General features: G+C 29.1%; 1 long non-coding RNA gene across 1 annotated transcript in view; it reads right to left on the bottom strand.

Moving 5' to 3' along the window:
- LOC142597842 (uncharacterized) overlaps positions 1-12,130 on the bottom strand; it is a 64,348-nt gene extending 52,218 nt beyond the window's left edge. Inside the window, exons 1-2 of the long non-coding RNA XR_012832448.1 lie at positions 11,603-12,130; positions 2,008-2,215 (exon numbers count right to left, since the gene is read on the bottom strand). This is a non-coding gene — a long non-coding RNA (uncharacterized LOC142597842). The remainder of the gene's footprint in view (positions 1-2,007; positions 2,216-11,602) is intronic.
- Between the last annotated feature and the right edge of the window lie 455 nt (positions 12,131-12,585).

The raw sequence follows: 12,585 nt of genomic DNA, 5'->3' as shown, positions 1-12,585 counted from the left end.
GGTGGAAAAAAAATTAAAAAGCAAAGAAAAAAAAGGACATTAACAACAACAACAACAACAACAACTTCAACAACAACAAATCCTATAGGGCAAAATGGATGGAAAGCAAAAAAAAAAATCGAATCGAAACACATCTCGAAACACACACACACACACACAAGAGAATATAATCAGGGCAGGTATGTATGTAGATATATAAGTATTATTAGTAATATGGTAAAATAACCAGCCTTCAATAAATTCAATGAAAAAAAAAAATATATGCAACTTTGTATGACATAATCGTCAACTGATGATGATGATCATCATCATCATCATTATCATCAACATCATGACCGACGATGATGATGATGAAGAGAAAAAAAAATCATGATGAGCAAAATGAAAAAAAAACACCAATCATGATGACTACAACGACCAAATATAATATCTGTTTCCATTCATATAAATTGTCAATTGTTTTTTTTTTATTTTTTTGCTCGTTTTGCTTAGTATATATTCCAGTTGTGGTTTTGATTTGTAATTTCAATTTTTTTTTTGTTGTTGTTCTCCATCTTGGTTATTCTTATTATAACTAAGAAAAAAAAACCCACAGATTATTATTATTTTCAGATGAGAGACAGCAACAATCAAGCCAGCCGTCCGTCCTCGGTCAAACACACATGGTTCATCTTTATATATCCGTAAAAACAAAACAAAAGATTCATGATCACAATGAAACAATGATGATGATGATGACTATCGAAGAAAATCAAATCAAATCAAAAACAAAACAAAAAACAATGTCGATGATGAGATGCACACGAATCCATCATCATCATCATCATCAGTGTTCAGTGTTCAGTGTGTAGATCAACCAAACGTGAACCTAATATCGAAACAAGAAAGCAGATAGCATTTTGTTGTTGTTGTTGTTATTTCTGTTGTTGTTGTTTTTTTTGGCCGCTTTTGGATTGTTTTGGAAAAAATTTCATTCAGTCATTTCGTTGTCATAGTTGTCGTTGTAGTTTTTTTTTTGATCCTATAATGATGACACATGTACTGTGTGTGTGTGTCGGTGTGTGTGTCTGTTTATGGCCGGTTAATGGAAAACTTTCGGTTTTTTTTTGTATCTTTTGTTTTCTGGTTTTTTTTTCTGTTGAGTTTATTGAGTTTTCAGAGAAAAAAAAACCGAAGTTTTTTCTGATTAATTTTACAAGTTTTACATTAATTTTGAAATTAAAAAAAAAATAACGACCAAACACGCCTACATTTACACGAGTTAATCATTAAAAAAAAAAGTTTTTTTTTCGGTTAGAAAAAACAAAAAAAAAACATTGAATTTAAAATGATTAATGTCTTTTCTTGTGGCGGCTAACAATCGATCGATCGCCATTACAACAGAGAGAGAGAGAAATGAAACAAATGTTTCAGCCAAAAAAAAAGGATAACTTTCAAAACTGACACACACACACACACACAAACACGAGATCCGTGTGTAAATTTACTTGATGATGACCCTTTTTTTTTGGTCAGTTTTTTTTCTTTACTTCTAATCATCATCGATGGTAATAAATCTCACTGACACTTGATCATAGCCGTCGTCATCGTTGTCGTCGTCGTTGATGCATCAAAACATTTTGTTATCGTTTGTAAAAATAATAATGGAAACAAACAGGCAAAAACAAATTATTAGTGATTCGAAGGGCCATACAATCAAATATCACAACTTATTATGTTGAAATCATGTTAAAACAACTTTTTTTTTGCAACTAAATGAATGAATCCTAGTAGAACAATATCTTATCTTCAATGTCTAGGTTGTTGTTTTCGTTGATCTAATTTTTTTTTACGTCGTTGTTGTTGTTCGGCAAGCTATTTCTCTTTCTCTTTCTCTATCTCTATCTCGCAAATAAATAACACGTGGGCAATAAATCACTTGAAAACTTACAAAACATACATTCATTCAGTTGGTAATTGGTCAAAGCATGCAAAATAAAAAATAAAAAACATGTAAACTCTACTTACCGATTTCTTGAAATAAAAATTTTGATGAATTTACACTGGACAATTTACATTTTGAAAACATTGGGGCTTCAAAAAAAAAAACACTGATATTATACACTTGAAAAACAAAAACACAAACACAAAAAAACACTGAAAACATTGATTTTTTAATTTAAAAATCGTTGAATCCAACTTTTTTTCTGGATGATCACGATCCACATTGATGACCCTATGACCGGAAAATAAAATGAGAACCAAAAAAAAAAAAAAAAAATTATTAATTTAATTTAATTAATTAATTAAACAGAACGAGCAAAGAAAAAAAATTCGTGATCGATATTGTTTTTGTGTTAGTAGTAATAATAATAATTTTATTCATTATCTGGTTTAAATAAAGAATAAATCACGTGATCAAAAAAAAATAAATAAAAAAATATAAAAATAAATACGCGGAAGTATTGAAAAGAAAATGGTAACAGATTGAAAACAATAAAAAGCTCATCATCATTATCATTATCATCATTATCATCATCGTCATCATCATTATCATTATCAAAAAATGATAAATTACTTCAAATGAAAATGGTGGTCTCTGATTAATGGATTGTTTGTTGAAAGTAAAAAATAGTAAAAAATAATAAAAATCCTGAACCCTGTGGTGCCATCTATGTTATGAAATTAGAAAATCAATATCATTGGTATTTGAAATGCAGCGTTAGTGTTGACCTCTATATTCGGAAATTGGAACTAAAATTTTATTTTTTTTCTTTTTTTGATTTGGATTAATAAATTAATATATCAAAAAGTATCACAAACATTCATCATTTTTAGGATCATTTATTAATCCAAACTTTCATCAAACAAAGGTTAATCATAATCAAAAAAAAAAAAAAAAAAAAAAAAAAAAAGTAACAATGTTTATGAATAAATCATTCAAATTGAAATGATCAAAACAAACTAAACAATGGTTATTTTATTTGCTTCTACCACAACTACACCACTACCATTTGTAAACAGAAAATACGACGGTTATTAATTTCTTTTCCACTACCACTGGTTTTGTTTACATGCATATAGCCACATCTATCGGATAAAATTTCGATTATAAAATGAATAATTATCAAACAAGAACACCAGGTGGCAATACAGGTAAAAATCAATATCGTTACAATTACAAATTCTTTACACTATAATACACTGTGATGAATGAACGAGAAAAAAAAACCGAATGAATAAAAATAACAAAGGTGGAGCTTTTCTTTATACATAGGGACAAGATTCACCATCATCATCATCATCATCGTCATCATTGTCAAAGAATCTTACCAATCACACACACACACACGCAAAGAAAAACAAAAGAATTATAATCATCATCTAGTTTGTTTGTTTTTTTTTCGTTTGTTTGTTTGTTTGTCAACATAATCAATGTGGAGAAAAAAAAATGAGAAAAAAAACCGAAATCATTCACGTAGGTTTGGTTTTTTATCATTTTGATGTGCGTGTGTATGTGTGTGTGTCTGTGTGTGTATCATTTTGAATTCATTTTTAATTATATAGTATTGTTTAGTTTGTAATCAAAGAAATTAAAAAAAAAGAAGAATTTCCCATTTCTTTGATGATGTTGATGATGATGATGATAATAATAATTTACAATCTTTTTAAAATCGTATTAATGTGTGTATGTGTATTTTAGCGTTGGAAGGAGAAAATCATCATCATCATCATCATGATCATCATTAACGATTTCAAATTCAAATGAGATGATGCATTTTATAGTGAGCTCAATGAAAAACAAAAAGAAAAACATGATTAATGTATGCATGCACATACACACATATATGCCATGATCATTTCGTTATTTTTTGTTTTGTTTTGTTTTGTTTGTTAAATCTTCAACACATTTATCACAATGAGAGATGATAATAATAATAATAGTAATGATTTGGTAGTGAACAGAAACAAAAAAAAAAAAAAAATAAGGATTGTCTTCATTTGTATGATGATATGCAAAATTAAATAAACGAAATAAACGATAATAATCATCATCATCATCAAGCAAGCAAAAATCTAATGCAGAAACAAAAAAATTGTATCAAAATTTTCTTTTTGTTTCCAATGGGAGAAAAAAAAATGAAACTAAACATTTCCGGTAAACATTAGATTTCGATTCATGTAGCACATTTCCACAATTATCATCATTATTATAATATGATTTCGGATGGCAAAAAAAAACAAAAAATGAAAATCTTGAATACATCAAACCATATAATAAATGTGGCCATTATAATTCATCATCATCATCATCATCATCAGATGATAACGACCATAACGACGAAGACGATCAAAATGGTAAAGAAAATCATTCATTCAGAAAAAAAAGAACGAAAACCAATGACATATACACACATACACATAAAACATATAAAGATCAAAATAAAAAAAAAACCAGTAAATGATGGAATCATACACACACACACAGAATGAAACAAAATTTGAATATAAATGAAAGAATATTCTCTCAATTTGTGTTTAGTATAGAATTCGAGAGAAAAAAAAGAAGAAGAATATTCCGGGATGAATATTTTTTTTTTTTTTTTGATATTATGTGCCATCATCATCATCATCATTATGATCATTATCATTATTGTTGATGATAATCATCATCATCATCATCAAGATAAAAAAAGACGAAGAAAAACATTTCAAATAAATTATAAACCATATATCAAAAAAAAATGATGATGATGATCATTTCTAGATGATGATGATCATGATGATCATCATCATCATCATTAGTAACATTAACATAAAATACAAGTTAAAAAGAAAAAAAATAATGATTATGCAATGAGAGAGATAGAGAATCATTATTCGGTTTTGTTATTCTTCATTCATACTTTGATTTTTTTTTCTATTATTCATGTTGTTGGTTGCATAATTTGAATGGGTCAATTGGAATAATTCGTGTATAAATTTGTACAGTAATGAATGATGAATTCATTAGTTTTTTTTATGTGTGTAGAACTATATTCTACATTCCATCAGAATATTCTGGTATTTTTTTTTGGGGGGGGGATACACCATATAGGCCATACACATATTTTTTATATGATCATATGAATGAATGAATATAAATTGAAACAAATTTTACTAATCACATAAATACACGACAAAAACAAACAAACAAACAAAAAAAGAAATTATAGATTAAAATTGTCAATAATTCAATTGAAATGATTGACAAAAAAAAAAAGATTCAAACAACAGTGGACATTGATGGACATTGATTCAAAATAAAATACAAAAATCGAATGGAATGGGATGAAAAAAATGGATGAAAACAATGTGAAAAAAATGTAAATCTAAATACTGCGGATTTCATCATCATCATCATCATCATCGTTGTTTGATATTATAAAAGTAACGATGAATCAACGAAAATAACCAAATAGAATGGCATGGAAAAATCATCCGATATAAATCATCTGATCCCCACCACCACCACCACCACCACCACCACCACCACACATACACAGACACACACCCATTAGGGTATTATGTCGTTATGATACAAAAAATAAATTCACAGCACAGTATGGTATATACAAACATCATCAATCCATATATATAATATAAAAATATGTGTACTGAGGTCACATATGGACACACACACACACACACACACAGAGACAGACATATATCATTTTGATTCAGTCAACATTTGCTACAAAAAAAAATTTGAAATCAAAAAAAAAAATTTTTTGTATAGGAAAAACAACAGGCCAACATATTGGCTGAATGTAATTTTTTGTTTTGTTTTCACAAAGAAAAAAAATGAGAAAGCTTTTTTTTGGTTTGGTTTTGGTTTTAGTTTTGTTTTGGATCTACTTGCAGATATAATCATCATCATACAACATCATTGTCGTTGTAGTCGGATATATATTCAGTTTTTGTAATGTGCAAACACAACACAAAAATATTCATTCCAAAATAGACAAAAAATATACCTTATACCGGCCTTATATTGGTCTTTTTTTTCTCGTTTGACATGGCCATAAATCTCTTCATTTCATTTTCTTTCTCTCTGTCTATCTCTCTCTCTCTCTCTCTCTCTCTCTCTCATTCACTTTTAACTCTCAAATAAAAATAAATGCGTTCTGATTTCATTTGAATTCAATATATGGTGGTTATATGTCGACTACCGTTTTTTTTTTCGTTGTTGTTGTTGATTGTCCGTATCGAATCTGGATTGAAACACGCACACACACACTGGACAAAGTGGACACCAACAAGAACAAAAAAAAATGTCTTTTATTTTTGACTTTTTTTGTTGTTGTTGTTCCTTAGTCATTCTAAATTCATTTGACACTTTTATGGTCCATAAATATATGTGAATAACTGATCAACGTATTTTTCATGTATTCGGTGGTTGTTTGCTGGTGGTGACGAAATGAAGATCTATGAAAATGAAAATTGAAAACAAAAAATTCAATAAAGAAACAAAAAAAATGAAAACAACGTTAAACGTTTTATGATCCATGAAGAAAAAAAAACTGAATTTCTCCTTTTTTGTTGCGAAAATAAAAGGGTTAATATTGTCACATCATTTTCATGGATATTTCAAGGATATTCTTTATGGCAAACCTATTTGTGCATGTGTGTGTGTGTGTGTAACTTGTAACATTGAATACAAATGTGTAAATTATGAATCAAATGAGAGAATAAAAGCCCATATTTAATGAGCCAAATCATCATCATCATTGGTAATGGTGGTGGTGGTGGTGGTTTAAAACAAAACAAAACAACAGAAAAAAAAGAATCACCATAAAGAAGTATTAAAGAATTAAGAAACAAACAAACAAAGAAAGAAAAAAACTGAATAATTACCAATGTGATATTTGTGTGGAATGTAGCCATCATCAACACAATGGAAACACAATGGTTTAGTTTTACATTCATCATAATATCATATCATACACAAAATGGTAAGTCCAAGTATATATATAGAGTTTTGAAACAAAGAAAAAAAAACTTGAAGAAAAACTGAAAACAAAACAAACATCACGAACAGAATAAAAAAAACGAAAAAAAAACAAAAACAAACAAATGATAAATGATGATGATGATGATGATGATAAGAATTTGACAATTAGATAATAATGTTTACGCATGTCGAAAATAGATTACATATAACTATACAACAACAACAACCATCAAACATTGTTGTTGTTGTTGTTGGATCATTTCATTTTGATGGATGAACACAATATCAAATGGTATAATTTTTTTTTCTTCTCCTGTCAAATTATTGCTATAAATCTCATCTAGAGATAGAGAGAGAGAGAGAGAGAGAGAGAGAGAGAGAGAGAGAGAGAGAGAGAGAGAGAGAGAGAGAGAGAGAGAGAGAGAGAGAGAGAGAGAGAGAGAGAGAGAGAGAGAGAGAGAGAGAGAGAGAGAGAGAGAGTTGAATTTTCCTCTCTCATTATTGTTTCTATAATAATTTCTAAACTCACACACACACACACACACACACACAAGAGAAAACGTCATTTATAGTGCATATAAATTAGATTTTCTTTTTTTTTACGTTGATGATGATAATAATAATAAAACAATCCAATGGCTGGTTGTAAATCGATTAAAAAAAAAAAAAAAATATGACAATCAAGCTAATTTCAGTATATCATGCAATCAACAATGTCATTTAACCAGTAGTCATCATCAGTTGTCAGTCGTTATCATCATCATCATCATCATCAGTCGTTTGATATGTGATGGCCATGTTATTCTATTTTATTTGATCATAATCGTCATCATCATCATCATCATCATCGTCATTATCATTTTTTTTTCTATTCACTATCATAGTCCATAGAATAACCACCATCAAATGAATAATGGCCCATACACAGATATATGTAGAAGAAATATCGATTTGAAATTTACAAACATGAAAATAAAAAAATATTTATCATTCATTTTATTTCGAATCATCAATTTATTATATGATGATGATGAATCCATTTTGATCATTATTTTTTTTTTATTATTATTATCATGTTCAAGTGATCGAATCGATTTTTACTGATTCTACCATTTGACAATCATGAATACAATCTGATTCTGGTTGCTATAGGATTCTCACTAGCTATCTTTTACGAAAAAAAACAAACAAAAAAAAAAAAAAAAAAAAAAAACATTATCCAACTAAATCATTGAAATGAATGGAACCTGAATTGGATAGAATAGAATAGACCGCCCATTCTGTAGTGAGTACAGCATAGTATGTGTGTGTGTGTGTTTAGATTTGGATACTTTTTTTTTCTCACCAAGAACAAGCAAGGGAATACCCTATTCAATCAATCAATCATCAACAACAGCAACATGAAAAACAAAGTTCGTGAGATTTATCATTTTGAATAATAAAACGAAAAGATGATGATGAAAAAAAAAATTAAATCAACCGAGACGATTTATTCAAATCAACAAACAAAAAAAAAAACGAAAAAAAGTTGAGAAAAAAACAAGTTTACACTCAAGAAAGTTTCAACTCTTGGAAAACATGCGAATCTTTTCCTTTCTTTCATTCATTCATTCATTCATTGTTTTATACAACAACAACAAACAAAAAACACTCTTGGGAATGCATTTTGGGTGCAAAAAGGAGAGAAAAAAAATTGAATTTAAGATTTTTTTTTTCAAGTTTAGATTTTCCAAACACACACACATATACATAAATATAGAGTACACTTTTCAATCAGAATCATTTCCAATCATCAATGGTAATTATCAATGTGGAGATAAACAAAAAAAGGATTACTATCAAGTTTCAGTATTCACCTATCGATCAATCGATAATCGAATCGAGAGTAGACAAAAAAAAATAGATCCGAATGTTCATTATTCGTATTATTTTTTTTTACCTTGATAAGTACATATATAATGATGATGATGATGATGATCACTTCGGTGATGGTATACCATTGGACCACGATCATAACCGGTTTGTGATGGTTTGCAATTAAAGATGGTTTTTATTTTATCTTTTTTTTGTCCATAAAATTATAATTATCATCTAGAAACAAAAAAAAAAAAAAAATCATGCTGATGCTGTTTGGATATATACATAATAATGTCCGACAGAAAATCCTACTAAACGAATCGGAAATTAATGATCCTCGACAACAGCAACAATGATGATGATGATGATGATGATCGAAAATCTTTTTTTTTTCTCTTATCTTTAGCCATCAGATGTGGATTGAAAATGCAAAGAAATATACAAACATTAAAAAGGCCAATGAGCTTTCGATGAATATCAAAAAATTCAAATGATCAAAAAAATTAGTGGCCAACAACAACAACAACAACAAAAATGATTTGATTTGATTTGATTATCACTGAAAAAAAAACTATGACTATAATAATAATGTGTGTGTGTGTGTGTGTGAAAAAAATTCGAAATTCTTCACTGCTTGTTTGAACCAAACCCAACTTTTATGAAGAATGCTTGCTATGGATTAATTTTGTTTTTCGTTGTCTACAATACGATTGGAATGGCTGATTTTGTCAATCTATTATTCTTTTTGTTTGGATATTAATGATAATGATGATGATGATGATGATGGCGCAATAAACAGAGTAATAAATGAATTCTTGTGTTTCATTTATTCACCATACATATATAGAGTTACAAACAACCAGAAAAAAAATGATAACGAAAAAAACAGAATGTGAATTCTGGCCAATATAACAACAACTTCTTGAAATGATATAGATAGATATAAAAAAAAAAGAGAGAGAGAGAAAAGAGATCGACAATCAATTCTAGTATAGACGATTAATCGTCTTGTTTTCCAGACTGCCTGTATGCCTAAATGGCACTATTGATTATCGAACCAACACACACACACGCACACACACACACGAAAATAATGGCCAGAAGCCAGAATAATATTGTCGTTAAGAATGGAATGAGAAAAAAAATCTATATCTTAAAGAATAAGAAGAAAAGTAAGAATGTAAAAAAGACGAAAAACATCATTCTTCATTATCATCGTTATATTCTATGGTAAAAATTGAACGATATTGATGATGATCATCACCATCATTCTGATGATCGTCGTCGGTACGGGCTTCAAAAACAACAACCAAAAAATCATTTTAGGTTGTTGAATTAAACGAATGAAACCGTAGATATCTCTGGCCATGGTTGCTGCCTATATATATATGGCCCCTTATACAAACCCCCACCAAAAAAAAAATAAAAAAAAAGAAACCAAACGGAATAGAATAAATATAAATGACTTTAAGAACCCAGAAATGGAAAAAAAACGACCGATCCAAGAGAAAGAATCAGCCATCCAAACCAGCCAAAAACATTAAAGATAATGATGATGATGATGATGATGATGATGATAATAATGATCCAAGAAGAGAGAAAGAGAGAGAAAAAAATGGCAAATAGGCTATGCTTGTACCAGCAGCACCAAAAAAAAACTTTTTCTTTTTTTTTCTTGGGCCCCACTGAATGTTGAGACCGAAACTAAAAGCTTGGAATAGAAAGAGAGAGAGAGAGAGAGAGAGAGAGAGAGAGAGAGAGAGAAGAAAAATCTGAAATCCAAAAACAAAAAAAAAACTTGGTACCAAAATAATGAAAAAACACACACACACACACACACGAAGTTCACATTCTACAATCGCAGAATTTGGTTCTCATTTCATTTCTCCCAGTCACTCTCTTGCCCTTTTTCTGTTCACATCCCCCATGTGTGTGTTTGTGTGTGTGTGTGAGTACAATAATTATCATTTATCATTAATAACTTTGAATTATATGTAACAAAAATAAAATCTGACCAGCAAAAAAAAAAAAAAAAAAATTACTATAATAAATGTATATATAAATTCCATAGTGAATTTCAGTTCAAAGGCCTTGTGGTACACATAGTCAAAAAAAAAAAAAAAAAAAAAAAAAAAAAACAAAAGTTTCAGAATTCTATTCACATTCTACTACTACCACCTACTACTACTGCTACTGCAAGTAATAAAACAATTAAATTATTTTATCATGTTTCAAATTCTCATTCTTCTATATTTCATTGTTTTCAGGAAACATTTTTCAATGAATTTGGTGCAAAAAAATGGATTGAAAATGAAACAAAATAAATGAATCTTTTTCTACGCTTGAAGCTAAAAGTTTTCATGGATTCTAAAATCTCAATACGTTTGTGGCGGTGAGATAACATTATTGTCAGCCATCATCATCATTATCATCATCATCATTTTATAATGTACTTTTCATCATCATTTTCGTTAGCCATTATCTATCGATGGATTCTGTGTGTGTGTGTGATCATCATTGTGGAAGTAAACTGAAGAATTTCAGGATTTACTTATTTTTTTTTCATACAATTTCATTTTTTTTTTGTAAAATCATTCCAACCATGATGAAAAACGAGAAAAAAAGAAGTAGAGCCATTGTTTCAGCTCATAAGATAAATTTTTACATTTCATAAATTCACGATTCTGGCCATTATTAAAATGTTTCAGAACTGATTGTCAAAGTTCTCAAACATTTTAAAATGTATGACAAAAAAAAAATTGCATCATTTACCTGAATTTTTGGGCCAATTGATCCGTCGATCCATTTATCATTTTGTGATATTACCAAAATAATCACTGCTCGAGCAATAAACAGGAATAAATATCACACAAAATTGAAAATACACAGAAAATAACACTGGCACAGCACAGATTTAAATTTTTTTTTTCGTTTTGTTTTGTTTATGGTGGATATAGATCCGCATCAACATTGATAGTAGTTATTATCATTGTTTTATTGGAAAAAAACATTGTCATTGTCATAAAAATCATCATCATCACCGCCAAAAAAACATCAATTAACAATCAATGAATCGATAGAAACAATGAATATGAAGATGTGTGTGTATGTGTGTGTGTATCCACAATCTCATTCAGAATGGATGTGAATTCAATGTTGATTATGGATGATGGTAACAAACAAACCAAAAAAAAAAAAAAAATGGTAAAATTATTTTGATCATTGAAAAAAATCGCTTGTCTGGTTGTTGGCCGCACATGATCAACCCAAACATCGAAACAAACGACGTCTGTCCAGTATATATCTGTGAGTGTTGTGTATGATGAGCGCCAATAAAGAGGTGGTGTTGTTGTTGTTGTTCATATATCTCATACGCATACACACACACACACGCAATTTACCTTAAGCCTATGCTTCTATGTTCTCCAAAAAAAATATGTATGTGTATGTGATGTGTGTGTATGTGTGTTTGGGGATAGATACAGATTCACATAATACATACACACACACACACACATTGTTATGTGGTAGGAGGGTGACATATTCTTTGCTTTGCTTTGCTTTCTAGACTATTTTGATGTTTGTGTATAAATGTACGCATACACTTAGCAGCAGCAGCAGCAGCTGCAAGAAAATTTTCTGGAAGATTTTTAATGATAAAAATTTGGATGACAATAGTGAATACATAGAATGAAGAATCCAGCATATAGGAGAAAAAAAAGGAATGGATAAAAATAGTGAGAATCAAACGTCAA

Source organism: Dermatophagoides farinae, chromosome 10 (genome assembly GCF_024713945.1).
Source record: "Dermatophagoides farinae isolate YC_2012a chromosome 10, ASM2471394v1, whole genome shotgun sequence".
Lineage (NCBI taxonomy): Eukaryota > Metazoa > Arthropoda > Arachnida > Sarcoptiformes > Pyroglyphidae > Dermatophagoides > Dermatophagoides farinae.
This window is presented reverse-complemented; position numbering and strand designations above follow the sequence as displayed.